We start from the raw sequence: 13,950 nt of genomic DNA, 5'->3' as shown, positions 1-13,950 counted from the left end.
TCGGCGGTCTTGAAAAAAGACCCCTGAGGTCGTAATGACCCCCTAAGTCATCTGATGTCTCAATGCCTGCTGCCAAAGCAAGCAGCCAAGGTGAAAAACTGGTGAGGTCACAGAACATAATTGAAGCAGATGTTTCTTCTGCTCTATCTCAATAGCTTACATTTACAAGCAGAGAGAATATGTTTATTTTGTGCACTCCTTAGAAAAGTTAGAATCTTTCTGCATGTTTCTACAGCTTTTTTTAAATTGTCTTTTATACACCTGTTTTAAATATCTGCTTGCAACCAATATCTAACATGTTTTTGAAAAGTTGAATTTTGCAAGTGAAGTTTTATCTTTATTCTTCAAGTTTGCAAACATGCTCACTCTTTAATATGCAAGAGCTATGCACCAAGGTTTTATGTTGTTTGTAGGAAAGGTGATTGTGTGACCGTGTATTATTTGGGATAAAGTACCCCTAGTGTACATGATAAGGATATTGCAAGTCACCTCAGAGCTCCATAACCTTATAAAGGAACTCGGCCTTCAGCCTTGTTCCTCCATATGGTTTTGGAGCTCCTTAGTGACTTACAATATCCATATAATGTATGGCACGGGGTACTTTATCCTTTATTTAATGTAGCAGACAGGACTTCTTCCATGCTTTGAAGGAGTACTGTGTCTGCCAAAGTCTACATGAGGCCCATAGTCTTACCTTTCACAGAGGGAAAGCGAAAACATACATTTTCCATGACTTCTTATGCAAACATTGAAAAACTAACGTGAATTATGTTCCTGGTGCAAATATCATTTTTCCATTCACTATTACACAAGCCGAAAAATGTGGCAAATGCATTTGTTGCAATGTTTTCACTAGAATAGTGTTTATATAACATGGCCCATGGGGCATCTGGTTCTACTACTGCAGTCTGCACTGGAGAAACAGTTTAGATTGATTTTCTTTGTAATGCTGCTTACACACAACAAAGACTGTGATGATGGACTGAGATTCTCTACCAGCCACTAGCCACATGCCCCCGCTGATTCCTTTTGATTCCTAACAAACGGGTACCACCAGAAAGTAAAATATGCAAAGAGCATACAGTTTAAACACAAATAAAAACTCATGCAGTATTCCTTTACACTACATCACTGCAATGATTTCTGTGTAAAAAATAACCTTTGCCTGCTCTTCCATGTCAGATGTACATATGAGAGCTAAAACCTTCTTCTATTACACTTAAAAAGGAAGACAACACACCGGAAGCCCGAGGTTGAGTGAAAGGACATAATTGTGCCAGATGTTGAGTTCAGCATTTTCTCTTTAGTACTTTTGTCAGGGAGCTGAAGCTCAAGACACAAGGGTGGCTACTCATTGAATGGTCTAGACACACCTGTAGACATGTCACTGCAGGGACCCATACTGGCAACCTTCTTGTAAAAGGGACAGGCAGATAAAACCTTCCCCGTTTGCACCTAGGAAAGTGACATTTCCACAGCTTGACTGTTAGTCATTCATGGTGCATCATAAAGTGTAGAAAAGCAAGAACTAATTAGAGAGCAGTCAAAGAAGGGTTAATTTCGGTAAAGATGAAGTTAAGTTTGTTAGTTTCACAATGTATCCTCATCGTGTTGTTTCAGGCAATTACACCACTGTGTACATTGGTTATGTGATTTTGCATCTTGCTATGGTCTGTTGGTGGAGAGTCTCACTTCCAGCACCCAAAAATGCATTTAACTTAAAACATTTCCCGGATTCACTAAGCTTATACAGGTGATAGTGTGTGGATGGGTCAAATAGTTACTACTCCACTCATAACTCAACTTGTTGCACAACACTTTTTGCACTTAAAACTTTAGAACCAGTTGTTCCTAAAGCATATTGTTCAGACAGGTACAGCTTCAATACATAAAGTTATTTCCACCCTCACATACAGCCTGAGTGCTTAAATAAATGTATTTGCTAGACAAAATCCAAATCTCGACTCGGGCCATCAGGTTTGGCACAATGTATTTTTGTAACAGAATTGGATGAACAAATATGACAAATCCATGAAATGTGCTTGTGGGTAGCAGAGGGAGGTCTGACCAGAAAATGCAGGTACTTTACTAGTCTTCTAACACTCACAAGTGTACTTTTGTTAAGGATAGAAGTAAGTGTTTTTCAGTGATAGCAATGGGCTGCCTCCCTCTTATTAAAAGGTAGGTGTAGGAGAGGGCATTATCCTTTGAGAAAAAAGACCTTATGCAAATTTGTGCCACATTTCCAAATGTAGATATTTTCACATATGGAAAATTATTCATGTGTACACTTTACACAGATTAATGCCCTGGAAAACTTCAACGGTCATTGTTTTCTAGTAATACTCCTGGAATTCTTTGAAAGCTGCATAATAGCGAGACATTTTCTCCAAATGTAAGATTAATCCTACAGCATAACTTTTGAACTTTTCTTCCTTACATTTTGTGACTCTATCCACCAATGTGACTTTGGTTTGATGCCTATTGCCTGATGTTAATCACTGTGTCTAATTAACCTAAGCCTAAATATGGTTCTCAAAATCTTATGCAGAACTCCAGCATAGTAACTTGATTGATTCATCTTAACTAAAGCTACAAGAAAAATGTATCTGAGAATAAATGAAAGGAAAATCCTGGCTTCCTAGCTGAAGAGTTGAGTGTTTGTTTACTGTGATCTGTTCCTCTGCTTAGCTTCCTGCTCCAACTTTTCCTCCCATACTAGGTTCTTCTGGCCTATTAGTCCTTGTACAAATTGGTATGTTGCTACTACCAATCTATGTCAACACCCCAGGTCGTGGACAGTAGTCCCATGACATCAAAGAAGACATGTGTGATGTGCTCCTCCAGGTGGCAAAAAAGGTTCTGGACCTTGGTTTTACCATGGCCAGACATAGGCCTCCATGCACACACTTGATTAGTACACTAGGTTGGGCCAACAAAAAGTCAGGCTATAAGTTTCACATGCATTTGGGTCACTCAGGGCAGGAGCACACACCTGTACAGTATACCATGCAAAGGTAATTTCTGTCAAACAACATGTGTTCAAACTTATTACTGTTTGTGATGTGACTACTATAGTTGAGCATAAAAATTGTTAGCTACCATCAACAGAATCAGGGGCCGGAGCTGCAGGTGGAAGCACATCATACATTTGGGGTTGAGGGTAATAAACATTCAATATGGTCCTGTTTGTAAAAGCAATAATGCTATTAGCACTCTCCCAACCCATCCCTAAACAGGAAATGCAGAAGGAACTTCCTCTTGCATGTGATACAGAGTTAAAAACTGCTCCATTCTCCATTGGCACTCACTCAGCCTCTTGCTCTGAAGTAGCCCTTTCGGACAAGCCTGGACAGGCTACACCCCTTGCTTTGCTGAGGAGGAGCCTAAGTCCAATCAGCCAAAAAAAAGTCAAAAAAACAAGCAACCATATACATTTGGTACATTTGTTGATTGCCTGCCCCATATTGAAGGTGTGAGTAAACTTCTGATCCTGCTACACTCCTGTTAAAGCAGATATGCTAATTAGAACTTATTAATGAATGTTTATGTGTTTTGAATAACAAGAAGTTGATAGAAAAATTTAATGTAGACAAATGAATGTGCACGTTTGAAAATGTGCCCACGAAGAGTGGTTGCCAATGTTCACGAATTATATAAAAAATGATTAAAAATGTGTGTCATAATGAAAAAGAGTAATATTAACGTAGTAATATGTCATGTTAGGATGTATAACCTATGTTTTGGTTTATATTGTAGAGTTAACTTAGCCAAATTTGTGGCCTAGGTGCCAGGCATCATGCAGAAGCTGAATTACTAGCGCACAGTAGAAAAAGCTGATGTATTGAACTGTCCCTCAACCGCTTATAAAGGCTGCTTAGCTAGAATTTTCTGCAGTATACCGACGGACAAGAGATGATAGAACTAGACATGTAACAAATTTGGTGTAAGACAGACTCAATGTACTTTCCCAGGACTCGAACAATAGAAACACTGACTGGAGAAGAAGATGCAACATTTTCAATATCTGATGAGCCGGATGATGAGGACATCGTACAGTGGACCAATCAACAAACTGAGAATGGCATAATACTAGAATTCATAGATTTGCGAGATTAATATTATTGGGAAGAGTAATAACTGGTGATTGACTGGCCAATTATGGGGATGGACTGGATAACCTTAATAAAAAGTCATGACAAGGAGCATAAACTTCAGAACTGATGGGGAGACGTTAGAGGCAGATGATCGTGGAGAGACTTAGCCGAAATTGGTTTGAGATTCTGTCATTGGGCTCATGCTCTTAAGAGCCTGATGCATTGCTGATCAATTGATGACCTGAAGACGAAGACTGACTTTGTTGCTGATCCATTCCGTGGAAAGGTAGCTATGACAATGTGACTGTTTACTTTTGTGCCTTTCGTTCTAGGTACCAACTGCGCTGTTTAAATAGTTCTTTTCTTAGCTAGATGTTTTTCCAAATTCATGTTCTAAATTGTTTTTGCATGAAGTCCCACATGCTAATGGTAATTTGGGTTAGCATTGACGTTGACAGTGACAAATGATTGATGAACTGATTGCTGAACTCTGCTATTAATGTCGATATATTCATCTTTGTTGGCTTATGCAGAAGCATCAGAACACGTTTTCTCAAGTTCTGATTAGATTATGTTATTGGTGGTCACTAATGAAATAACTCTGAGATGATTGAATAAAGTTTGAATTAATCCAATGGTTTAGAATTGTAACTAATAGGGAAATAAAATTGTTAAAACGTTTATTGAGTTGTGGTTATTCAGGAAATGTTGATATATTGTCTAATGTTTTAATGATTCTCTTAGTGGTTATTGATTGATTACATTGATTATTGAAGACACTGGTCACCACATGGCTAGGATACTCCATGCGATCCAAAAGGTTCATCGGCCTATACACGTCCCCTTGTAAGTTTACTTACTAAGGACCAGGCGCCGTAGCAGTTTTTGGTAGCAGCTTGATGGTTAGTTTTCTTGGAGAACTAGTTAGGTTGTGATTAGCGATTAGTGGTGGTATTTTAAGTTAGGGTTAGTTGTTCATTTTAGGAGGTTTGAATTTTATTTTTCTGAAATGCCAATTGTAGCAAGAATGATGTTCCCTTAGGCCCAGAAATGACTTTCCCAGATCCTGGATCCCACTAGTAATGTTGGGTAGGTTCTCGCCGTATCAGTGATGGTGTGAAAGTGGTAGGTTGCGCTTGCAAAGGCTTATGCAGATTGCAGGTGAATTGTGATGTATGAGAGGGAAGTAGGGAGTCTGCGTACCCCAGTTGAGGTTTAGTAGGAGTGTGCGTACTCCGCAGTATGAGAGTAAGGAAGTCATCGAACTTCACATGTGTGTGGTACTTTGTGCTCAAAAATTGTCCACGTGGTTGTTGGTAATGTATGGACCCTGCGTGGTCTAAGACTCCGGAGTATATTGACAAGTGTAGGAGACACTGGGTTATATGTTGTAATCTGCATGGTTTAGTAGGTTGATTGTGCGTGGTTAACAAGTCGGAGTGTAGCTTAAGTGAGTAAGAGAAATGTTCGACTGCGATTTGATGAGTGCTATGTGCACCACGACAGACCCATTGATCAGTTGAGAGTGAAATTTGCGGGTCGAATTTTGCTTGCAAATGTGGGAGACTGAGAAAGAGGAATAGCTGCATGAGCGAAAGAGCCATCAGTGAAAATACGTAAGGTCTCTGAAGTGATTGTGTACCTTCCTGTAGTAAACCAGCAGGTTTGTTTTTTGGTTATTGGTTTTTGGTTAGTGCTCGCAATAATTTTGCATTTGTTTCGTGTGAATCGAAAATTAGGAGGACAAGCGCAATGTGAGAGTGTGATGTCAGAGTGAGCTGCGCTGGGATAGGTTGGTTAGTGAGAAAAGCCGCGAGCGGATTGGCAGACGTCCGTAAGAGGCGATTGGTTGAGTAAGTGGGTGAAGGGAATCTTGGGAGTAAAAGCCATTTCCTTATTGAATCGAATACACAAAAGATAGCAAAGATGAAGTTTTTCAAAGCATTCAGGAGTGCCATGAAGGGTGATTCCTATGGTAGGGCGACAGTTGGGGAGCCATCCCCACCGGAAAACTCACAGCATTTATTGAGATGGAGGAGCAAGGTGTAGCGCCATGCCTTTGTTTAAAGCAGTTGTGCAAAATGACAGAGAAACAAGGAGCTTTAGCATTTCCAGAGCATGGAACGTTCAATTTGAGAATTTTGGATATGTTGCGAATGACATTATATGAGACAAAGCCACTTCCGAGACCAGCACAGTTTGAGGCTTTAGCAGTCTGGGAGCTCATAGGCAGACAGCAGCAAGAGATGAAATTCCAGAGGAGAATAAGGAAGGTAGAGAAGTCCTTAGCAGAGGCAAGATGGGATTGGGAACAGAAGAAGTGGAGAATGGCGACATTGCAAGGTGTTAGGTTGTTTCCTGCTATCACAGAGGAAGATGAGTCAGAAGAGAAAGAGGATACGAGCAAGAGTGATAAGAATTCATCAAGGGGTAAGAAGAAGAAAAAGACATATGTGGAAAAAGAAGATGCAGATGTCGAAGATCTTATTACTCAGGTACTGAGGGACCCACCTCCACCATATGCAGTGTAGGAAGGGGGCCCTAGTACTAGTTCTGCTTCATCTGCTCCAGCCCAAGTGTTGGGGACAGTGGGACCACTGCAGACAGATAATGGACAGGTACAAGGGGTAGTACAGAGTACTCCGAATGCAGTGACTACTTTGGTGGTCCAAGCGCATATGCACCCACCACTGATATAGATAATTTATCCAGAAGTACCGATTCTTGAGACAACTTTGAACTTAGTGGTTCCTACGGAGCAAGTGGGTCTGAGGCTGATGCTAGTTCAGACTGAGCTGACTCCAATGTTGATGCCTCAGGCACAGCCACAGCATTTGCCGAAGTTCACACTAATGACAGGGACCCAGTCAGATGTGACACCAGTGTTGAATCAGAATATGGAAGTAGCCCTTCCACAAAATGAGGGTGTGAGAGCGGCACCAGATGCAATATCGCTGCCAATTACTGTTGGTCCAGCGGTACCATTGTTTGCGCAGAATAAGCCTGTTGCAGGAGAACAGGGTGACATGTCACAAAGCCTTGTGAGGACTGGAGTGAGAGATCATGTGCAGGTAATATCATCTATGGGTCAGACCTTTGATGTATCTAGGCCATTGATGGACCTTAGGCCACTTGTTGCGCTTCCACATGCGGTAAATGGCCTGAGTACAAGTCAGAGCTTGAATCTTTTGACACCACAGACTCCAGGTGCAGTGGTACAATAGGTGCCAATGCCGAATGCAAGTAACATCTCGTTACAGTTATTAACCACACAGCAGTTAAATAAGTGGTTGGACAGTTTGAATACACCACAAACCACTACCAAGGGTGAAGAGCAGATTAATCGCGTAAGATTGGCTACAGTAGTGACAGAACTGGTGGAAGGATCAGTTGGAGTGAATAGGTTGGAATCCTATACAAGAGAAAAGCTGAGATACTTGTGTCTGAGGATTACAAGAGAAGTGGGCAAGATACATCAGAAATTGGCAGATCTGGCAGATAAAAATGGCATAGAAATTGAGAAAACAAAGCACTTGAAACAAAGTTACAGGTTAGATTTTGAGGCAAAAGATTTTAAACACATGAGGTCAGCAGGGATGAAAGCGCACCTCAGAGAGTTATTACAGAGTGCTCAGATTTGGGGAGCATTAGGAAAGTGGGAAGGCAGATGGGCGAAGAAGAAGGATAAATGGAAACGAGATTCACAAGTAGGGTCTGAGAGTATTCAGAAAGAAAAGGATCCAGTACAAATTTTGCCAATGAGGGAAATTCCAGGGGGGCAGTTTGTTCATGTTCCCTGGCACAGGAAAGATATTCTGTCATTCACAAATGATTATCCAAAACTGAGAGAGAAACCGTTTGATTGGTACCAGAAGACAGATAGATTTTTGAAGATTTCGAAATGTCTGTTGGAAGACTTGAATACTCTGTTGGAGATAGTGGTTCCAGCTGATTTGTGGGTTGAGTGCAAAAGAGCAGTGGATTGGCCGACAAGTGAATCAGAAAGGGATAGATTTACAGGTGCACCATCACCTGAAGTAATGAAACATTATTATGAGGTGATTGAGTTCCTGAAGAGAATATCGCCTAAAAATATTGAATGGTAGAGAATTGACAGGACAGTGCAGGAAGTGAAAGAGTCTATACATAATTACTATGAGAGATTGATGAAAGCGTTCAAGGAGTGCAGTGGTAAAGAAGCAATTGAGCCAAAAGACATGTTGCACTTTGTGTTCAGGTTCGTGGAAAGATTGAGACCTGAAATAGGGCAGATGATTAAGAGTCATTTGATCTGTTGGCAAGCGAAACCGATTGATGAGTTGTTGTAGTATGCAAAATACTGTAGTGATGAGATTGAGTTGAAGCAGAAAAAGTTGAATGAGAAGGCGATGGTGATGCAAATTAAGGCAGCTCAAACAGGATTGCAAGGAGCTTTAGTGCAACAGATACCGCAGCAGCAGGGAACTGTTATGTTCCAACCTCAGGTGAGAGGTAGGGGTCGTGGAGCCAAAAGAATCGTGGTCTGGATTTGAGTACTGTAGTGGTTCAGAATGATGTGCAAGGAATGAAAAAGATGTTACCATGTCATCTGTGCGGAAACATGGAACACTGGAAGCAGGAGTGTCCGTTGATGGTGCAGGATGGTGTTGTTCAGCAAAGTGGTGATGTCAATACATTTCAAACTGTGAAAGCCCCTAGAATGAGAGGACTTAATCCGAATTTTCAGAATCAAGCGCAGGATTTTCAACCCATGCAGCAGGTGCAAGTGCTGCGTGTACAAGTGACACAGTTGCAACCAATGCAGCAACAGGTTCCTATGGTACCTAGACAGCAAATGCAGATACCTCATGCCCCGATGAAACAGCAACAGATGATGCTTACTCAGCAGGTCACAGGTCAGTGACAAGACAGAAGTAGTGGCACAGTGCACCAATTCCCATTTCATAGTGAGAATGAAACAAACGATGAATGGGTGAGTATTAGTTGGGATGAAGAGCCATACATGCTTGCAGCGTCCCTAGAAGTAGATCAGAGAGGACCTTTTGTGAAGGGAAAGATGATGGGACACAGGGTTCCATTCCTAGTGGACACAGGAGCTACACGCTCTACAGTGAGAAGTGCAGAAGTTCCGAACTTACCTCCTTCAGTCAGAACAGTTCAGGCTGTGGGAGTAGCAAACAGACAGTTGATAAATCCGATCACAGATCCAGTACAGGTTGAGATTGGCAACTTCCAGGCACTACTTAAGTTTGTACTCTGTGACTCAAGTCCAGTATCTCTACTGGGAAGGGACTTGTTATGCAAGACCAGATGATCAATCAGTTGTTTAACTGCTGGACTAGAGGTTCAGACACATAGTGATGATGAAGAAGAACAGACTCTTGAAACTGAGACTGAAAATATTAATGAAGAGTACCCGTTGATTGAGTTTTTCCCGATGTTTACTGTGAAAGAGTTACATGCAGACTTGCAGGGAACAGTACAGGAACATGTGTGGGACCTGACAGGTAAAGAAGTGGGTTTGATCAAGGGAGTAGAGCCGATTAAAATCACTTTAAAGCCGAATTTAGTGTTTCTGCAGCTCCCACAGTATAACATGGCACAAGATGTTCTGATGAAAGTGGCACATATAATTGGAGATTTTCTGAAACAAGGGGTTTTGAAAGAAGTGTTGAGCAGTCCATATAACTCACCGATAATGGGCTTAAAGAAGCCTTGTGGGAAAGTGCGCATTGTGCAAGAGTTGCAAAAAGTGAATGACATGGTGGTCAAGTGTTGTCCTGTAGTGCCAAACCCAGCAGTAATATTGTTTTAGATTCCATGCGATGCTGAGTGGTTCACAGTGGTTGATTTGTCACATGCTTTCTTTTCTGTGTCTCTTCATGAGGATAGTCAGTTTCTTTTAGGTTTCAAATTCCTAGACAGAGTCTACAGCTGGTGCAGGCTTCCACAAGGGTATGGCTTCCACCAGATCTTGAAAAAGAATCTGGAGTCATTGGAACTAACGCACCTAACGACCCTAGTGCAGTACATTGATGATGTGCTGATTGTGTCCAAGACATGGGACGAGAGTAAGTACGACTCGATTGCCCTGTTGAATCATTTGGGAAAAGTTTGACATAAAGTGTCACCTTTGAAATTGCAGTACTATTTGAAGTCAGTGAAATACTTGGGACACCAAATTGAGAAAGGGGCAAGGAGAATATCCAGAGAAAGGATTACAATGATATTGCAGAGAAGTCCCCCGACTTCACAGAGAATTGACAGAATGTTTCTCGGAATGGTAAGTTATTGTCGTCAATGGATTCCAAGTTTTGCAGAGATTGTCAAACCATTGCATCTGCTGACACATAAAGAGGTTACTGACCCCATAACCTTAGATGAGGATCAGATCAAAGCATTTACTGAGTTGAGAGAGAGTTTGTGCAGAGCTCCAGCATTTGGGAATGCCTGATTACACAAAGCCATTCACATTGTTTTGTCATGAACGTGAAGCTTGTTCTTTGTCAGTCTTGACACAGTTCCATGGAGGTGCTTATTGCCCAGTAGTCTTTTTTTTGCAGCTACCTCGGACCTAGTTGCAGCAGTTTTACCAGGTTGTCGGTGTGCAGTTGCCGCAGTTGGTCAAAGCCTTTCTCATTATGAGGGAGTAGAGATGGGATTGCCTCTGACGGTAATGGTTCCTCACTCTGTTGAGATTTTACTGACAAGGACGAAAGCACAGTATTTCACTGGTGCCAGATTGACAAGGTTTGAGAAGAGCATTCTAGGTGCTCCAAATGTAACATTGAAAAGATGTACCGTGCTGAATCCAGCGACATTACTTCCAAGAGATACTGTTGAAATTGAAAAAGTAGATTGTCTTGAGGTAACTGAATTGTGTACAAAACCAAGGCCAGACATCAGAGATACACGGTTGGAAGAAAATGATCAAATTGTCGTTGTTGATGGCTCATGTCTCAGTGATGTTACAGGGACATTGTGAGCAGGATATGATGTATGCACAATCATAGGTACACTAGAAGCTTCCTGGCTTCGAGGTGTATATTCTGCACAAGTAGCGTGTTATGTTTCACAAGACTAAGAGTCGCAATCTATATTGACAGCCAATATGGATTTGGAATTGTTCATGATTTTGGTCCATTGTGGGTGCAAAGAGGTTTCCTGACCTCTACTGGTTCACCAGTAAGAAATGGCGACAGAATAAAAGAATTGCTGTATGCAATACAGTTACCTGAAGAAATTGCCGTGGTAAAATGCAGTACACATCAAAAGTCACAGGACTACATCTCACTGGGAAATGGATATGCGGATCAAGTCACAAGATTTTGCGCATTTAACTGTATATCATTCAAAGATAAGTGGGAACTGATGTCAGAAGAAGATAACACATGTACAAATTTTGCATTAAAAGTAATCGATACCCCGGAAGAGTTAAGAAAATTGCAAGATAAGATTGACAAAGAAGAGAAACGACTCTGGTCCAAACTGAAATGTGCTCAGCGCCCTGATGAGATTTGGGTTTCTGAGGAGGGTCAGATGGTCCTGCCCAATAGTTTATTTTAACAAATGGCCAGGTATTACCATGGTCAGGCACACATTGGGAAGGATGCCATGGTTAGGTTGTTCAAGATTGACTGGTTTAACCCCACGTTCCGGTAGGCAGCAGAGGCAGTGTATCATCGCTGTATAATTTGTCAGCAACTAAACGTAGGAAAAGGGACAGTGGTGCATTTGAGCCACATTGGAAGAGCAGGAGGTCCATTCAGCAGAATGCAATTGGATTTCATTGAAATGCCTGCGTGTGGAGGTTTGAAGTATGTTTTGGTGATTGTCTGTGTCTTTAGTTACTGGATTGAAGCATACCCTACAAGAAGGAATGACAGTCTCACAGTAGCAAAGTTGTTGCTCAGGGAGTTGATACCACTTTTTGGGTTTCCGATCTCTTTAGAATCAGATAGGGGAACTCACTTCAATAACAAGATGATTAAACTCCTATGTGCAGCACTAAACATGGAGCAAAAGTTGCATTGTAGTTACGGCCCTGAAGCATCAGGACTAGTGGAACAGATGAATGAATGAATCAATCAATCAATCACTTGTAAAGCACGCTACTCACCTGTTAGGGTCTCAAGGCGCTGGGGGTGGTGAAGGGTTGCTACTGCTCGAATAACCAGGTCTTGAGGCGTTTCCTGAAGGTCAGGAGGTCCTTGGTCTGTCGTAGGTGGACGGGGAGAGAGTTCCAGGTCTTGGCGGAGAGGTGGGAAAAGGATCTGCCGCTGGCAGTAGTTCCATGGATGCAGGGAATGGTGGCGAGGGTGAGGTTGGCGGAGCGGAGTTGGCGGATGGGAACGTGGAAGGTGAGTCGATCGTTGGTGACGGTGAATGGTACCATGAAATCAGGAATTACAAAGATGTGTGCAGCTATGAATCTGAAATGGCCAGATGCATTGCCTTTGGTGTTGATGTCAATGGGAAACACACCTGACAGGAAGACAGGTTTTTCGCCCCATGAGATCCTCATGGGCAGAGCAATGAGATTACCAGCAGTTCCAGCCAATGCACTTGTAAACATTACAGATGATATGGTGTTGGACTACTGCAAGGGTCTGGCTGATGTGGTTCGCTCTTTCACTCAGCAGGTGCAGGTCACCACCCTGCCACTTATCCATGATCCAGGGCACAATCTGAGAGCCGGTGACTGAATCGTTGTCCGAAAGCATGTTCGCAAGACGTGTTTAGAGCCCCATTGGAGAGGTCCTTATCAGGTGGTCCTGACAAATACGACAGCTGTGAAGTGTGCAGGACTCCAAACTTAAAAGAGACTGTTGAAAATAAACCTGAAGAGATATTGATAACGTAATTTGACATTGAAAACCGGATGTGACAAGCTGCTAATCGATTTTGACAAAGGAAAAGGGTTCCTGAATGTAAGACTGAATTGTGAGACAAGAATTTTCCTTTTTGATTTCACTGCACTTTATGTAAGAGTTAGTTCTGCTTTCTGATTCTTTACAGATAATGGCTTCGTTAAATAATGACATTAGGAATGCTAGGCGCTGTAAATCTATGAGCATTGGATTAGCGATTATGTGTGGGATTTTGTTTATAGTAGTGATTGCAGGAATGTCTGTTCTTGATACTAAAGGAGCCAATCGTGCTTCTGTTCCTGAAACTACTACTCTAACAGTTTTAGAGAGGTTTAAGTTAGATGAGAAGTATTTGCATGAATAAACTAATGCTCAAGGAGAGCTTTCTTCTAACGTTTTCTATCGCTTGTTGAGTAAGTATGTTAAAACGATGGATGCAAGGGATTGTCTTGTGTGTACGCAAAGTTCTTCATCAGTAAAGGAAGGAGTTACGTACCATAGTCCTCCATTAACCTATGGAATAAGCTGAAGCTTGCTACTAACAAGGTTTTATAATCAAGAGTATATACAGTATTTTTATTCCAATTATAATTAGGTGTTTTCGTTTGTTCTTTTTATTAGATATCTAGGTAGAGTAGCTAAAGAGCATGACATAGTATTAGAGGATTCTTTGACCCTACACTAACATTTGGAACAGCATATGCACACAAGAATAATCTTACATGTTTGTTTACACCTTTAGAAAAGAGCTTCATAGGGCATACTGATGATGGGAGAAAAGCATTAAAAGAAAAATGTTTAGAGAAAAGGACTTACAAGGATGATTATGCTTACACTGCAATTAAAACGCAAGAGAAATTAGCATTAGATGCATTACATGTAGGGAAGCTTTGTATATAGAGGCCAAATTAATGCACTGACACTTTATTTGTGGGAAAGAGTGAATGTAGGCATGTGTTTTTGTTTCAGAGTAAGTGGACTTT

At 41.5% G+C, this 13,950-nt stretch overlaps 1 protein-coding gene across 1 annotated transcript in view; it reads left to right on the top strand.

Moving 5' to 3' along the window:
• Positions 1 to 13,950, top strand: part of ADARB2 (adenosine deaminase RNA specific B2 (inactive)) — a 1,180,343-nt gene that overhangs the window by 900,216 nt on the left and 266,177 nt on the right. The window lies entirely within an intron of this gene.

This window comes from Pleurodeles waltl, chromosome 10 (assembly GCF_031143425.1).
Source record: "Pleurodeles waltl isolate 20211129_DDA chromosome 10, aPleWal1.hap1.20221129, whole genome shotgun sequence".
Lineage (NCBI taxonomy): Eukaryota > Metazoa > Chordata > Amphibia > Caudata > Salamandridae > Pleurodeles > Pleurodeles waltl.
The sequence above is the reverse complement of the archived record's forward strand: the minus strand, read 5'-3'. Positions and strand labels throughout refer to the sequence as shown.